The sequence below is a fragment of the Larus michahellis genome, chromosome 2 (assembly GCF_964199755.1).
Source record: "Larus michahellis chromosome 2, bLarMic1.1, whole genome shotgun sequence".
NCBI classification, from domain to species: domain Eukaryota; kingdom Metazoa; phylum Chordata; class Aves; order Charadriiformes; family Laridae; genus Larus; species Larus michahellis.
Genome location: NC_133897.1, coordinates 132,958,873 through 132,976,358, shown reverse-complemented (window position 1 = coordinate 132,976,358; position 17,486 = coordinate 132,958,873). Strand labels below are relative to the sequence as shown.

Genomic DNA, 17,486 nt, shown 5'->3' with positions numbered 1-17,486 from the left:
TAAGAAAAGATTAAGGGACTTGCCCAGGCAAATAGCAAGACATGGTTGGAACTACCTGTATTTATGGGTGTTCCCAATGCACCTAACAGACAATACCAACAGTAGTTTCCTTCGCAGTTTAGGCTGTGTCATAATTTTGCCACTGTTTACATTAAATATCCAGGAAATTTGGGTCAGCATCTTGTCTACATTTCTAATAATCTAGAAACAATTCTTGTATGTGATTATTACCATCTGGGTCAATAGGGCTATATGCTGTCAAATATCAGTCACAAACGGATCAGACTGTATTCCAGTGACAACCATCCCAATATAACTCTTATTTACCTTTCAAATTGTGAAGCTTAATTAATACATATTTTAAGAAAGTTTTTGATCATAAGTTGCTATAGAAATGAAAAATATTTGCAGCCCATAGAAACCTTTGCTTCAGCACCATTAAGATGTTTTTCTTGTTACGTTTTCTCTAATTATCCATGGATGTCATTTTTCCATTGTCTAACAGCATGTTTGAGGTTTCTGGATTTCATTTATACACAAGCTAACATTATAGTTTCAGAATCTCCACTACTTGAAATAGGACTTTTGAAAAGAAAAGTAAAAATAAATAAATGAGTATACAATCATAAAGAAGCTGGGGGAATACCCTAAAATTTTATTGTCCGGAATTCTCTGCTTTTTGACAAGGCAAAATCAAGGGCAACTAAGATCAACTTCATTCGGAAGTGCCTCCATCAGGTTGGGAAACAGCATGCTTCAACTGCAGCTATTTTCACAGCAATCTTAAGCCACTAAGATTTTAATAAATCTGAGGCTAGGCTTTCAAGATTATTCTAGAACGTATGTGTCTTACTGTCATATGAAGAAAGTAGATGTGTAAGAATGTTAAAGGTTTGGAGAAACTGAAAGAATCAGTGCTGGAGCACTATTTCATGCCATAAGCTTTTAAGAGCCTCCCAGGTCATAGTGCGAGTGTCAGATATCGATGCATTAGAGTCTCCTGATGCGAAGTACAGTTTAGAGATGACCACACAATGTTAAAATCACTATTATATTGACAACTTAAAAACATGTACTCTACTAAACCTAAGTAAGCCCTAAAAACCCCTCAATCTATAAATATACAGAGTCAATTTCAGAACACGTGGGCCTTTCTGACTGAACACAGGTCCATGCAACTCCTCCTGGCACTTCAGAAAGATGCATCAGTTAAAACTAAAAAAAAAAAAACCAAAAAAACTGAACAAACCATCTGAAATCTTGTGGCACTGTGCCTCTACTAATAAACGGCAAGCCCCTTTTCTAGGAAAACGGACCATGGTGCAGAGACAACTGCTTCACTCCCCCTGTCCCTCATCACCTGCCAGCCTCAGGGTTGCCGCCAATGCTAGCTTCACCACGAGCTTGGCAGAGCACCATTGAGCCCGCATTAATAAAGCCCAGCTGGATACAGGTTGACACCATCAAGAACCTCTGTGTGTTCCCAGGGAACTGGCTTAACCATGGAGCCAGATAAGATTCAGATGGGCTTGTTAACGCCAGCTCTGTGTAATGCAAAAGCAGCTGTACTGATTATGGAGTTGAGATGCTCCTGGAAGCAGTGTAGCCACGTTCATGTAGCTCTGAGCTTCAGCTAATATCTGTGGCATGGATAATCTGTAACACATGGATAATCAAGTGCTGACTGTATCCTGCTTCTGAATGGGTGCACAACCAACATATCTAGTGAGGCAGCGCCGAGACAGAAGAATTTAAGAGCTCTGAGCCTAAAAGAAATTCAAACCCTTCTTTATTTCTAAGCTGTCAGCAACTTGTTTTGCACAGAAAAACAAGACTGAATCTTATTATTTAGAGGAAGGAGTTTTATTACTTATAGTCAGATTCACCTTCATGCACAGGATCAAGCACAAAAACCTATGAATCACTTCAGGTCTGTTTTGACAACTTGTCAGTGCTTCTTAAGTCTTAGGCTGAGCCTCTCTCAAGGTATGAACGTGCCCCTGAGGACTCCACCCTGCTTAGTGCTAAACAACTTCTAAGGGTGACGAGTGCTCTTACTTTATAGTACTAATCATTATTTGGAATTGTTCTGACTCTACAGGACCAGCTCTCTACCTTCTGGTTTTAATATTTTCATTGGAAATGGGTAAATGTAATTGACTTATATAATGCTTAATGGGAGTTACCATTGCTAAACACTTACTGAGCACCCTGAATATCATAATCATGAGAAAGATACTCTATAGAGTTACTTGCCTTATGAATATATATATCCCTTTTGTGATAGGTTAATGCACATAAAAGTAAGTTAACCATACGCTGGATTTTACTTACCCCTGAGGGCCACATAACAGACTAGGTTGGAATTTATTCATGTCAAAATCACAGCAGTTTTAATCCAATCACTGTCTTTGCTTCACACACACATCTGCATCTACTTAAATAATTGCACTGGGTGGGATTCACCTCCACGTTGTAGACACCTAGATTTAATTCTCAAAATGTCAGTGTCACTACATGAGGTAGGTGTCTAAGCTCCAGTGATAGTCTGAGGGGAGTCTAGTCTCTACAGTTAAGGGAACCTGGAAACTCTTTGGCTGTCCAGGTGCAACTCTCCAAGCCCCACTGGGTGTATTGATTCAAATGTTATTGCCTATAATGGGAGACCAGATATTCACACACTAATGCCTACAACTAGGTCTCTGAATCCCACCCAGTAAACCAGGTAATTGGTGTCATTTCTGAGTTACTGCTAATCCCCCTTTACTGAAAATATATTGAAAAGAACAGATTTGAAAGATGTTTAGGATATAATCAACCTACTGTACATACATGGACTAAAATCTCCCTGGAGACCCTCCTTCAATTGTACTTAAAGGTACAACTATTGTACAACTACAAAAGGTACAGAGGAAGAGGATGAAAGAGTCACACTGGGGAGGGTTTCTTAAATTTTCATGATTTCTCAGCTTATGTCTGGGGAGTCAACAGTCACCATAACAAGACAAGGCTAGAGATTATTTCTATGTCTCCATCTATATCTACCTACAGGCACGCGCGCACACACACACGCACATACACATTATTTTCCTTTCTTATACACGCATTTAAAACTTAGTACACGTAATTCCTCATAAAGGTAGAGAAAGCATATTACTGTCCTATGATCTGCAGTTGGGAGGAAAAAAAATAGACTTGTGTTCAGAAGCATCAATTGTAATCCTGAATTTTAACAATATAAGCCAATATTGTTGCCTTTGGAAGAGTGACATTGGCATAAGACTTCACTTGCAACACTAAAAGTATTCAGTTACTGCTTTTCCTTATGCTTTTAAGGGAAGCTGTGCCTGAATGCCCAGTGCTACTGTGAGGGAAAGCCTGGCACAATTTGCGCTCTAATGCTTTTTTACTTTCTTCTGAAGCCTAATATATCATCTTACTCAACAGTTCTCCTTCCTCTGCTCAGCTGTGCTAAGCAAGCTAAGTCCAGATCCCAAATTTTGCTGTGAAGATCTTGGAGGCAAACTATATTGCATTTTCAGATCATAATTAGTCTCATCTCCCATCTGCCATTTTTACACCTTCCACAGCTTTCTACTAAGATAAAAAGGCAACTGGGAAGGGAATAAAAAGGAAAAAGATTCAGGGAAGTGTTTAAAATTCGGGAAACTTTGGTAAGGAAAAATGTGATGAGAGAAAAGGGAGAAGGGAAGCAGTGAAACAAATGGCACAGATGTGAGAAAGGCATGTCCATGCACAAGTCTGTGCTGATTAAGCTAATCAGGTTCAGTTAAACTCCCGCACGGACCCCTCTGGGAACTGTGACACATATGAGAACAAACGAACAATCTCTAACAATACTTGGGTCACTATAGCATGAACCAATGTGCTTTTCAGCAGACATGCAACAAATCACATCAATGCCTTTTCAGAGAAATTTAGGAGCTTAACTTCAGAAGAGCAATTAAAATAATCCATATCTATCATGCTGCACAGCTTAAGATACCTAAAGTTCCTTGGAGACCTAATGCTAGGCTTCTGGGTCTGCTCAGTTGTCACCCTGTCTTTGTTGCACTAATTGCCTAAGATCCCCCCATTTAGCTAAAGCTGTTTGGGAGATGCAAAACAGGCATAAGTCTCCAGAGGAGCCCAATTTGTGAGGCACACGTTGGCCATGGAAAATTCACAGGATGTTGGGGATCCACCAGGAAACTGGAAGTCTGAGATTCAAGCCCTCCTCCTCCTGATGATGTCGGGAGCTCCAGCCCCAGTCCCAGGAGAGTTCCTTGGTCACCAGGCAATGGTGACAAAAGGCTCAGTCTACCTTTCCTGGGAAAGCTGTTCCAGACAAGATCCATATGCTGGGGAGGAGGAGGGCTTGGTTCTGCAGGTTAGATGACTTGATGTGGGGAGGGAGTGCTGGCATTCTTGAGACCTTTCTGCTCTTTATCAAATAACAATTTTGGGATAATGTATAAACAACCTAGCAGCAAACACTGAGACTGAGGACATTATTTCAGGCTCCAAGTAGCTGCTTCCCTGAGAAGCCTGACTGAAGCCCTGACCTAGGTCTCTGCATTGGTGCGAGAGATGCCTCGAGTATCCATCCCTTTGCCACCCCTTATAAGCTGTTTCCATTTCCCCTTGCTCAGATCCCAGTCTAGGAGAAAAAAATCTACCACACAGATAGTAGGTATCTGATAATACTTAGCAAATTCTATTCCCAGAGCATCATAACATTAACACACTTTGTTGCCTTTTGCCTTAAATAATTTTTTCTGAGTGTTTTTTGCCACTGGAATGTACAGGAGAAGACATGTATATTCTGTGAATGTTTAGGAAATGTCAAGCTCCTATCCGAGCCGCTTAATGCATTTTATGATTACCTGTTCAAGATGACTGACAACATTGTGTAAATCTCGGTATTGTCACACGACTTTCTTATGTCACTCAACAACCTGGGAAGGAGCCAGGAACTTTAGCTCTGCTCCTGAGTTTCAGCTATTTGATCAGGCTTCCTTCCTTAGGGCCAGTGCTTGCAAAGTTTAAGAGAGACATTTGTTTTTTACAACTGCTGTTGTAAGGCTAGTTTGACCTGGCATACCTAAATATATTAAAACAAAAAATGTGCTTTAAAAAACAATAAGTATATTAAAAGTTCTTTCCGTTTCTTCTTATGATCAAGAAGAAATTTTCTACCTAGGTAAAATCAGCTTCAAAATTGTTTGCTATGTAGCTAAAGGCATAAAAATTCCTTTGGGAGGTCTTAACTAAAAGAAGCTATAGATTTCAGAGCTGGAGGTTTAATAATTCCCTCTGCTGTATGCTCAAAGGCACAGAGCCCTCTTGGGCAGAGGCTACAGTTTGCCAGATTCATTGAATGAATGCTAAAAGGACCCTGATGCACTCAAACACAGAAACAACTTGTCATTACTTGCACTGTCAATACCTGAAAACATGTGACCTTTGCTGCTGGCAAAGTAACATCTTATAGCCCAGAGGTACATTAAATGAGCTTAACGTAGAATCGGTTTGACACTAACATTAATCTAGGGCATGTGGACTTAGGACAATCACAAATCTTCTTTTATAGCTTGAAGCAGGTCAAACATCTCCCTTTATAGAAACAGCATATGAGTTCATACAGCTAAAGAAAATGCCTACTATTTAAAATAAACATCTATAAGACATACACAAAATATTTTAATTAAGTAGCTGCATTCTATCCTGCTTACTTTTTTCTTTGAAGTTTTAGCAGCGCATATTATTCTACTCCTCACTAAACTCTTGTTTAATTTGCTAGCACCAATAAAATTCCATATCCCTGAAATGGCTGCGTTCCAATGATTGGTGAAATGATCCCTCTTACTTTCTTCATATAGTGAAATAACAGTGCTACTTGAAAATCTCATTCTTTATTATTATACCTTATAGAAAAGACATAAGTCTGCAAAAAGAAAAAAAAAAGTCAGTGAAACATAAGAGCCAGGAATCTCTTACAGTGTTATTTAGATAGAACGTACACACATTTCAATTTGTATTTTAAAACTCTGATCTGTGGAAGTATTTTGTTGCTATTCAATACACTCATCAAGAATGCACATAGAAATGTCCTGCACTGAAAAGTCAGCTTGCAAAGTGAAGTCTTCCTATTCAGCAATCTTTGCGTAGTGAATAACCAACTTCAAAACTACTTCAACAGCAAAAAAGGAGACAATATTAGTATATTTTTTTTAACCCCTTTATCTGTTTCTGGCCAATAATGTTAAAAATTTAAACAGGATTTTATGTCACCTTGTGTATTAACTCAGTAGTTAATTACGTTCCATCAGATACATTGGAGTAAGTCCTCCAGAGGTAAAAGGCTTGTTCAGATGTTACAATGGTGATAATCTAATGAGTAACTGTATTAGGGCATCTAAAGTTTGTAGACAGCAAATCTTTGCTAAAAGAAAATGTCTAATATAGCCCGTATACCCTTAGTACTAATGATTTATAAGATAGAAGTTATGTTTGTAAAATTGCTTGCTGGAGAACACGAACTGTATAACTTTAATAAATTCACTGTAACCGTAAGGAATAACAGAAGACATGGGAACCTTATGATATTGGTCTTATGACAGAGCTGCACTTGAATAAAAATCACCAGAAATTTTTCAGAAGTCTGAAAGCTCGATGATAACAGCTCTACTTTTGGAATGATGTGGATCCACTCAGCTGTATGTAGTCACCTTTTCTTCCAACAAACACCTATAAGCATCCCTGTGCTGCCTATTCCAGTTAATATCCTTCATGTTAATAGTTAGATCTTTGTTGCTGTTGCATTTCAGCATTATGCTTCACCTTCACCTCTGCATCACCTCCCTTTATTTTTATCCCAGCCTGTCCCATGTGTGTGATGCAATACTCAGACAAGGAGGAAAGTCTCTCAGCAGAGAACCAGCAGAAAATTTCAGTGCACCTGGCAATCAGATTATGCATTCAGGAGGTGGTACAACAGCACTTGGTAGTGACTGGAAGACAAATAATATGAAAAAGACAAAAAACACAACCACCACCCCAAAATATTCTCAAAATATTTCTCTTCTTTCATAAGATTAAAAATTCATCATGATCCAGCTGAGCACCTTGAGGTGTAAAGACCAGCCACTATGTTTGTTCTGAGCATTACAGAATACAATCCTTCTAGAATATTAAGCATAACCTAAGCATGAGGTCCTGCAAACACATTTCACCACTTCCATGACATAGTGGCCACTAGTTGGGGTATTTACAAATTTATCAAAATCACAACATAAATTCAAAGTCCAAGTTTCCATAGAAAAATGATATTCTTGTGTTGTTTTATGGTATCCTGTATGATTTCAATAGTTATGCATAATTTTAAACATTCAGGAACACACAGTATACATGATGGTTTAATTTGGTACTATTTAAACTATGAAAAGTTGTGGGGAAGGCCTCCCTACCTAAAAGAAAAAGTTAATGTGTGTATAAGAATCTAAAATTGCTGGTGAAGAATGTTTTCGTTTCAGTTACAATTACTGTGTCATCATATCTTTATTTGCTTTCAATTAGTTGCATGGTTGAACACCGTCACTCAGTCATGTCTCTGGCTATTTATAAATATAGAATTAATGGCTATAAAGACCTGCTTTGTTAATCAGTGGTTATACTTTATTGCCTTAGCCATCTTAATTTACCTCTCACAGGATTTCAAAATCCCGTAGAAGCTCTGGACCTGATCAGCGACGGGTCTGAGAACGCCTTCAGTGGGAACCGGCGTGGCCTTCAGCTTCCAGGATCAGTTCCTAGAGATAAACATGCCCACTGCGCAATACACAGCTGCTGAGCCGTGAAGCCTGGGATTTCTCTACGGCGTTTATGAGCATCCCGTTACTGCATTATCCAAGCACTCCGTAATCTTAAATTGTATCTATTTCCGCAGCTCTCCTGTGAGATGGTGAAGCAATGTTTTCCCTGTGGCGCTGACTGTAGCACTGTCATACAAGAAGTCTTCACTGGAGCAAGGACTTGAGACTAAATTCCTCTAAATACCAGGTTAATCAACTAACTAGTGCACCAGCTTTCCCATTGCAGTGTGGTACCAAAGGAGATAAGAAAGGGGTGATAACTGACTTAGAGAATCTCATGTACACCTCTTCCCTTGGCTGTACAAACTCCTATATATTTAGAACTGCAAAACTGGCTGGAAACTCATACATTTTTCTTCCACTTGAGTAATAAAGTGTAAAACACGGTTGAATTCTTCCCCAGAAGTAATATCCTCATTCTCAACATTTCTTTAGGTGAGAGCCTGCGCTTATGTACTGCGCTGCGGTACATAATCTGGATGCTTGCCAAGACCGAAACATACCCGGCCTTCGTGTGACACGGAAAATAGGCCATTTTCTTCTTCCTTTTGGGAACAGATTGAGGAGGAGGTGGGGAAAATGATTACAACTTGAGGCAACAATGGGCAAAAAAATGTTGTCTTAGATCTGTAAATCTGCAAGGCAACAACAAATGCTGGAAAGTTTTCTCATTACTGTTTCTTGGCCCCAAGTCAGTAAGCTGCTTCATTGCTATGTCAATAGCACATATACATATATAAACACACGTCCAAGCGCTTTTCTCACTGCAAGTAGATTTAAGCAGTTGCAGATATGTCATTTTTTTCTAGATGACCAAAAAGGTCCACTGTGAAGAAACATTAATCTTATCCATATACTTCACTCAAAAAGCATTCACAGTTTTAATATTACTGTATCTCACTAATGGTGTCACATTAGGCACTTCTGTTTGTTTGCGTGGTTTTGCTTTAGCTGTTTTCTTTTGTCATTCTCGTCTTAATACATAAAGCCAGAAAAGAGTTATCTTTCTCGTATTATTTTTTCCGTTCCCTGACTATATCATGACAATCTTAATGATGCTATAGGTCTACTTCCTAATAAAGACATTTTGCATTTTTGTAAGAAAAACAGTGAGATATTCTGGATCAAGTTACTGGCAACAGAAGCGTGTGGCTGAAAAAAATCTCCATTCTTCTTAAAACATCCATCTGAATGGAAATAGTTGGAAGGGGTAGAGGAAATAATGACACATACAATCTTTTACAAAACCTACTTTAAAAACATTCCTTACATGAAATATTAGAGGCATTTATATCAGGCTGTGAATGTCTCATTCTGATGCCCTTGCACAGCACCAATTCTCCACTAAGGCGTGGTAATACGACTGATACTGGGTAGGAAGGAAGTGACCTGGCTCTTACAGGAAAAAATCACCACCTAAGTGTGGGAAAAGGTTCATAAATACTTCCAGAGACTGGCGTTTTGAAAGCTTGATCTTGAACTCTTAAGAGTCCACTTATACAAAAATTCCTGCCTTCGGTTTGGTGCAGGCTGGGGGAGGAATTTTTTGAGATCTGTTTTTCTCTTGCCCGACTCTGTTTTCCTGAGCATACTTTCAGCGTCCTCCCCACCAAACTGCCGACCCCCTCTTCCTCACTAAGACAGTGCGGAGAAACACGCCAGTAAGAAAAGCAATGAAGCAACGTAATCAGCAGTTGAGAACCCCTTCCACTAAATAGCAGGAGGTAATGAAGGAGAAAAACCTCATACTTCCTCTTTGGAGCTCTACTGGTGTGAACTAACTTAATAGGGATGGGCAGCCACAAAGGCAAACAAGTGCCTGTTGCTCCATATAAGTGACATGTGGTAGGTTATGGATATAAACTAAAGGTGAATCCCAGAATCTTCACTTTCACAGCTTCTAAAAGGAAAATTCCAAGATCATAGACTTTCTACTGTATTGACAGGCTGTAAAATATTCCCTCTGGGTCTTAATCAGTGGTGTATATAGAAAAACATAGAAAAGGTTTATGTGCGAGAGGGTGATGGAGAAGAAATCCAAATGGAAAGGGCAGTAGTTTACCAGGTCAGATCAGAAACGTGCTGCGGGCAAGAAGGTCACAAAATAGAGAGGCAAGGAAGGGGCAAAGTTGTGTCTTCTTGGAATACCTCATTTTATCAGATGTATCTATTGTCATTAAAAGCTATTTACTCTAATGCATTTAGGAGGAAACCCCCTTATCTTTCAGCGAATAATCCCCTTCTACACAATCCTCTTTTCCAAACTGAGACACTTGACAGCATGAGAGGACAAAAAAGAGTTGAGAATGAAACAGTTTTGTTTCCAAAAGTGAAACGTATTAATGAGATAGAACTAAGGTCACTGATGGCAGAGATCACTTGGATGCAGAAGCAAATAGTTTAGCACATGCTTCTTAGCAGATAATCTTTGTGTGGGTGCATGTCAGAACGTGTATGTGTATGCAAGACAGAGATGTACCTCTGTGTTAGAGGATTTTTCCCATGGGACTTCTCTATTTTTTGTAGGTATTTCCTTCTGACCTTTTAGCAAGAGAGAAAGAAAAAGCCTCCAGACAAGGAGATGAAAATGCCTGACAAGATCCTGGCTAGAGAAAAGCTGCCTGATTACAGATTCAGCATGGCTTGGCTGTGTAGACAACTAATAACAATGAAATATCACAGCATAGAAAGAGGAACCCTACAAAAAGCTGCTGTATGCCTCCCAGCAGGACGCTCAGCAATACCTTCTGCTGATAGACCAGTGACTGTGCCCTCATTGTCCATACAGTAAAATAAAGGGTGATGTAGTGAACTGTAAAAAACTATTTCTTGCACTTGCTGTATGTCTCTCTTGCTCACCTTCCCAGCCTCTCCTAACCATCTACTGCCCGTTTCCAAGTTATTCTGTGAGACCTGTTTGACCATCTACCCAGGTGTTTTGCTTGGAGACACCACTGGTCAGCCCAGTACTCTTGACCTATCAATGCGTCATGCAGATTCACTCTCCTAAACCCCGTAATCTGGAGTGAAATGCCATAATGTCAACCTCTCCGGTTCTTGGTTCAAGATCATTCTCATTTCAGATGATGTGAAATGGTTTTTCAAGCTCCTACGCTTCCCACAAATAAACTAGGATCCAAAAGCCTGTTTGGAACTGGGACTGTGTTACGTGGGCGTGCAGTAATGAAACGACATTTCTAAAAAAATCTGACCCCAAGGGTTAAGTTGTATTCGACTTAATTAACTGAAATTGGCTGTTGGAATGTCAGCGGATAATGTGCCAGGAAAGTCTTTGCACTGAGAGTGTCATTAATAGATTATATACATAAGAGACATGATTTTTAAGCTTCAGGTCAAAAAGCTGCCTTTTCATTTTTCCTTGGAACTTTTCGACCATTTTATCCATGGTGCAAGTGATAACATTTATTTCATAATAAATATTCTGAAGGAATTCCTAATACTGAAAAATATGAATTAAATTTATGCATACTTCACAGTTAGAGTTTCATTGTATGTGATACCACAACCTAAGTATGTTTATAAATTTCTCTTGAGAAATCTCTCTACAACAGCACATGATGTAGTCAATGAAGAGTGAACCTCTAAAGTTTCAGGTTAGATAAACAATATCAAAGTTGGGCTTTTTTTTTTTTTTTAAAAAAAATAACCTTTGGATCTGCAAAAATTGCTTGGAAATCTTCCAATAAACAGTTCTTCATAAGATTATTTGTGCTTCCTCCCTTTGGTAGACTGGGAACATCACCAAAATGATCACTTGTCATTTCATTCAATAGAACTGGAAGGCACTGCAAATAATAATCCAATTCATTCTCTTCAACAAAAGCAAGATCACTCATCTAAACCGTGTTATTTCATAACTTCCACTTCTATGGAAATCTAAGGCATGTGTTTTCTTAGCCCTACTCTAGTTAAGGTCTTTAAGAGCAACCTAGAAAAAATACAGATAAACCGATAGATAAACCTACGAAAAATTTAGATAAAGCTGGGAGAGAACATTAAGATAGAACTGGAGATAATGACCAGATCGATGGTATAGGACAGCCTGGATATCCTCATATACTGTATGTAAGCAAACAATATGGGCTTTATATGAGACCAACATACAGCAACACATCTGGAGGGAAAATAAAGCAGATTGGATAATCTTATATTCATTCTAATTGTTATGAAACGTTATCTGAAGATCTGGTAATTTAAATATTCTGTAATTAAAATAAACTATGAGCTAACTTGTCAAAATGGTAACTGGTTCCAAACAAAATTCCATGCAAAGACTCGCACGTGAAATAAACTTGATGTGCACCAGCTGTCTTTCATTGCTAGTCATGCCTTAATTTTAAATCCAAATTTACCTCTGTCACGCATATACCTGCTATTAAATCAAATGCATTTGCAAATTGTTTAACCAGAAATATTTTATGTAAATGAGGTGACAGAAAATAATACAGATGAGGGAAAACTGAATCTCAGAGCATTTCAAGCTTCCATGTGGCTTTATATTTTTATTTGTTAAGTTGAGATGTATGATTTGATATTCACCCTGGTGCCATAATTCCCGCATCACAAGGTCACCACACAACTTGCTGTGACCTCCTAATTCCACCTAAAAGTCAGCCAGGCTTTCAAAGCACATAACTAGCGCAGATCTTTTGGAATTGCTTTGGCAGAGACGCATAAGACAGCTTGCATAGTGCTTTTCTTTACCGTGACCAGCTGCATACAGTGAGATTAGCTTCAAGTTTTCGCAATCGTCATGTTCATATAAACAAGGGAAAATTCCAAACCATTACTTTTTGCTTAATGTATGTCTTTCTCTGCAAGAAAAGTGCACTTTTATCTTGACATAACTCAAGCCTATAAAACATTCCTTTCCATAGGCTCAAGAAAGGCATACATTCTGTTCACAGGGTATTATTATTCAACAACCACAAAACATACAATTTCTGGATGTCTTAAAAAATAGAAAGTTAATAGTAGCAAGCTTTGGATTGAGAAGCTATCTGTGTAATCATTTACTGGCTCACTAAAATCTTAAGGGTCCTTGGGTTAGTCTTGAGCCTTTAAAGTTTGGCAGGATAGAACCTCCAGAAGATTTACTACAGCTTAATTATTGACCTGACATAATACTTAGGCTATGTAGCACATGCTGATGGCTTGTTTGATTTAATTAATTACTGAATAAGCATTTTATTTTTGTACCTTTGAAGATTTCCTGCAGTTAATGTGCCTTGGTTAATTTTCATAGCATTGCACAGAAGTCTGTATGTCTTGCTCAGTGAATTTATTATAGGCAAAACCTGCAAAAAGGGGAAAACACATTAATACTTATAGCTGCTAGGAATCATACATTTTAGTTGTAACACAAGCTGTGTTCATACTGGATTTAGAATTTGTTTGCAAAACTAAACTTATTCATTCCTATTTAGTTTGCTGAATCACCCTGCAGATCCAAGTTTATCCGTGTCTAATTACCTTGCTTACGAGTCAGCAAGCTGCCATAGTAAAAATAATTGAAACATTAGAGAGCATATTGTTCATTATTGAAGTACCTATCAATGTGTACCTGCCTTTTCCGTGCCTTAATACAGCCAAAAAAACTTATAGTGGATGTTCTTCTACTTGAGCAAAAAAAAAAAAGAAAAAAAAAAAAATCATTTATTCATTTCTACTATTGTAAAATAACTGGACCGAAATTATAAGCTATACTTTATTTAGCTGTCAAAATCAAATGAAAGCGCTTTCCTTGTGTATTCCCTGTAGGAGAGCTCTATCAAATTTGAAAGAATTGTACCTCTTCAGGTTAAGCGTACAAAAGTACTTCAGGTTAAGCTAACAAAAGTTTTACGTCTCCAGCCTCAGATTGTACTGGATGGTTCAAATAGCTAGATGTCCATCACTAAGTTCTGCAACTTGGCAGGATATTTGCTGAGAATATTTGCAATATTTTAATAGAATTTTCAGTTTTGGCTCAATTTTCACTTGTCCTGGCTTTCATAATTGTTCATTCTTTTATTTACTCTTTTCTAAAATAAGGTAATATTGAAATCATGCATAAATTAGCACAAATGAGTCCATTTTGTCTTTAGGTAGCTGAAACGTAACTACCAGTATCTACTATATTCATCTAAATTCCTCACTCATCATCTTCCTTTGACAAGAACGGATCGGTCATATCTATTCTCTCCTCTTCTGACCTGAGCAACTACAAAGATGCAGGATCTTATAGGTGACTCCAGTCAGGAGAAAGTTTCACTGACGGAAGAGCTCTGCTTCATTTATTTTCACGATCACAGGAAATATTTTGGTGGCATGAGCAGTAGCTTCACATTCCCTTATCTTCCACTAGTCACAAGCTTCTGACAGAAGAGACACCACCTTCCCCTCCCATCCTGGCAGCACATCTCTCCGGCGTGTGCCAGCACGCACGCTCTTGGGGTTGAAGGGAGCCAGGTGAAAGAACTAATCTGACCAAGTATTAATCCTGCTAGCCAAAAGCATACCAGCAAACTGACAAGCAGATTAGTTTTCAGATGGGTCAGCTCTGTCACCTGGCTCCCTGTGTTGTCACACTGCTGCCAGTGTTGTCTGAGCAGGCAGAAAGGAGCAGAACTGGGGGCCACCACCCCAGCAGTCAGCACATACATCATGAAACCCTCGCCTTGACATGGGGGCACTGAGACCACGAGACGGGGTTTTCCTGCCTAAGCCAGCCCATCAGTCGAAAAGGCCTCTCTCTAGGCTTTAGTTTCCTCTGTTGTGAACTCTCTTTCTCTGTCAGTCTATCATCTGCTCCACTTCTTCGGGATTTCCCTCCATCCGGTGCACCACTCTTCTAGAAGTATGCCTGGCTGCCTCATACTTGTGCACTCTTGAACAGCTCTGTGGTTTGACTTTGGTTTTGGAACAATCATGCTTTACTGTTTCTTAGAGCAGTTTTATAAGGGCAGTGGCAAGGAAGTCTGTCTGTTGTGAGGATGATGAACGCAGTTAGATTCTTCATTTGAGAACTTCTGAAAGGTCAAGCCCAACCTTATTAGGAAAACTCTGGTGACTTGCACAGGCACCAGCAATGGGAACAATGAACACATATGGGGAGCATTATTTCATGCACAGCTGGGTACCTGTGACCCAAAAAAAAAAAAAAAATTCCAGAAAAAACTGGGGCATTTATAGCTTCCAGGAAATGGAGTGAGAAGAAAAAAAAAAAACCCACAAAAGAATGAACCCTCCTTTCAACAAACCCAAAATGGAGATAGTGTAAAACAAGGAACGTGAAATACATGCACCCCTAATATGCTGCTACAAAATGAAATGTAATCTTTGCTTCTCTAATGCAGAACAGGTCAATACAGTGGCATATACAGTGCCTGGCAGTGGACTTATTGTCTCAGTTATTCCGAAAATATTGTGAATTTTAAATGACCCGCTTTTAGGCGTCCAAGACTGTGAAGATCTAGATAAGTTTAAATAAAAAGCTGACAGTATCTGGGAACTTAACAACTCACCTCATAGTTACTATTATGCTATAAATAAGTACTTGCAATATTATAGTACTCTAAATCTTACCTTTTTCTTATGCAGGAAAGAAATATTGTCATTATTTTTCCACTCTTCGTCAGTTCAGTCTTTTTTTTCTGTAATAAATAAAGCAATAGAAAGTTATGACAATTTCTAAGCAATAAATTTAATAATACTTTTAAAGAAAAAAAACCTGAACAAATCACTTGTATTTATCTCTACACTATTTCTAGGAAAATATTCCAGCACAATAAGACAGATATTGCGTAAGTAATGGGTTTTTGAGCTGTCCCATAAGCCTCACTGGGACCATTGCCTCTAATTTCCGCAGAGAAGGGTAACAGCAAAGTGCAATTTCCTTAATTTATCAACAATTCTCTTTCTTCTTTAATTCTTTTCTTGAGAAGGTTGTACTGACTGTGTACAGTATCTACAGAGGGCAGTAGCTCTCTAAAGCTGCTTCTGCAGGTGCAAAACAGAAATCCAGCAAGACTTATTTAGATTCCGGCCAGTAAGTTCAGTTAAGCCTGCTTCCTAATAAATCAGAAAACAAACCAATGTGCTGTTAGGTTTTCAAGTTGGTAGTGGCTGTGAAAACCAATAGGTCCTCTGGGATTTCACTTTCAAAATTTAAGCCCAGAATCTAGATTGAACACTCTTAACGTACAATAAAAATACATAGGTATGAAATAATTGGAGACGTGAAAAATAATGTTATTATTGTGTTACCTAATATGGGGTTTTGGCTCTATTTCTTTGAGAGATTAATCTCTCCAGCTTTTAATAATGTATTTTTTGTTGATTGGTTTCCAATTTTTTCGCAGTGCTGTAATAGCTAGGATAACCAGACTGAACGGTTTCTTTGTGATTCTCACTAGCTACCATTGAACCTTTCTGCTCACCATTAATGTCATGTAAAGTTATGGGCAACTAATGAAGACTTGCCTTTCTCTGTGGATACCCTCAGCACTCTTGGGCATGCGTATTGCTTGGGCCAAGAGCTTGGGAATTAAAAAAGCAGTCCCACCATCAATCACACTCGACACAACTTATCTGTCCCAATGGCCACGTAAATCCTCCTTTGACCACATCATAGGAGCCAGCAACACCCTGCTGACCTTCTGAGTGCAATAACTCCCAGGTGACCAGTGGCAGGGATGGGTGAGTGCACCAGAGCTCTTCCCACAGGAGAGCTGGTTGAATGCACAGTAGTGTTACAGCATTTTTTTTCCCCATAGCAAAATCTGTGATATAATGAAAGGCCAAGAAGTCACAGCTGACGTAGTTTTTCCACTTACTGTGTTAGCTGGACCAAGTCTCAAGCACATGATGCAATGAAAGATTAGCCATCGGCCCCAGTACAAGAGGATGTGAAGGAGCCCCAGTACGATAGGCATGCAAACACTAGAAGATGATTAATCATATTATTCCCTCAATTTTGAAACATAAATGAAGCCTTACATTTTGCAGTAACGTGGAGGGGTGGTCTGTGATGCACAAGGCCAGATTTTTAGCTTCAGTAACATGAGTGCAAATCCCACTGAAATTGTGACTGCACATAAGTACCAAAGGATGAATTTTGGCCGTTGAATTGCTATTAAAAAGAGTATTTTTCCCTATTATTGTTGTTGTTAGGGGAAACAAATTGGGCAAAGAACTTTTGGAAGGAAAGTGTTTTCTAATGGCCAAGAATGCAACAGCAAAGCAAATAAAGAAAAACATTATCAACAAGAAAATAAGCTAATGAAAAAAACAATGGCTAGATCAGCAAATGAAACCAAGGGAAGATGTTTAAAACACAATCCTCACTTCATTCCTGTTCACAATCAACATGCTGACTGCATGTGGACAAGAAAAGCTCTTTTTTTTTCTTCTTAAAATATCTCCTTCTTTTATTGTGATTTTTTTTTATCTTTTCTTTCTTGTTCACCACCACACTTAAGATGCTAGTTTCAAATATGTGTGATAAGATGACATCAAGAATCATCTAATATCACCAGCTGGAGTGAAACATTGGCTTTATGAACCTCTTTGTCTACACATACAAAAGACTAAAAATATTGGATGATGAGG

At 38.7% G+C, this 17,486-nt stretch overlaps 1 protein-coding gene across 8 annotated transcripts in view; it reads right to left on the bottom strand.

Moving 5' to 3' along the window:
• SULF1 (sulfatase 1) overlaps positions 1–17,486 on the bottom strand; it is a 154,522-nt gene that overhangs the window by 90,381 nt on the left and 46,655 nt on the right. For all 8 annotated transcript variants that reach the window (XM_074577243.1, XM_074577237.1, XM_074577241.1 and 5 more), the window contains 2 exons: positions 15,462–15,529; positions 13,095–13,192 (listed from right to left, as the gene is read on the bottom strand). The gene's annotated coding sequence lies outside the window, so the exon portion shown is untranslated. The remainder of the gene's footprint in view (positions 1–13,094; positions 13,193–15,461; positions 15,530–17,486) is intronic.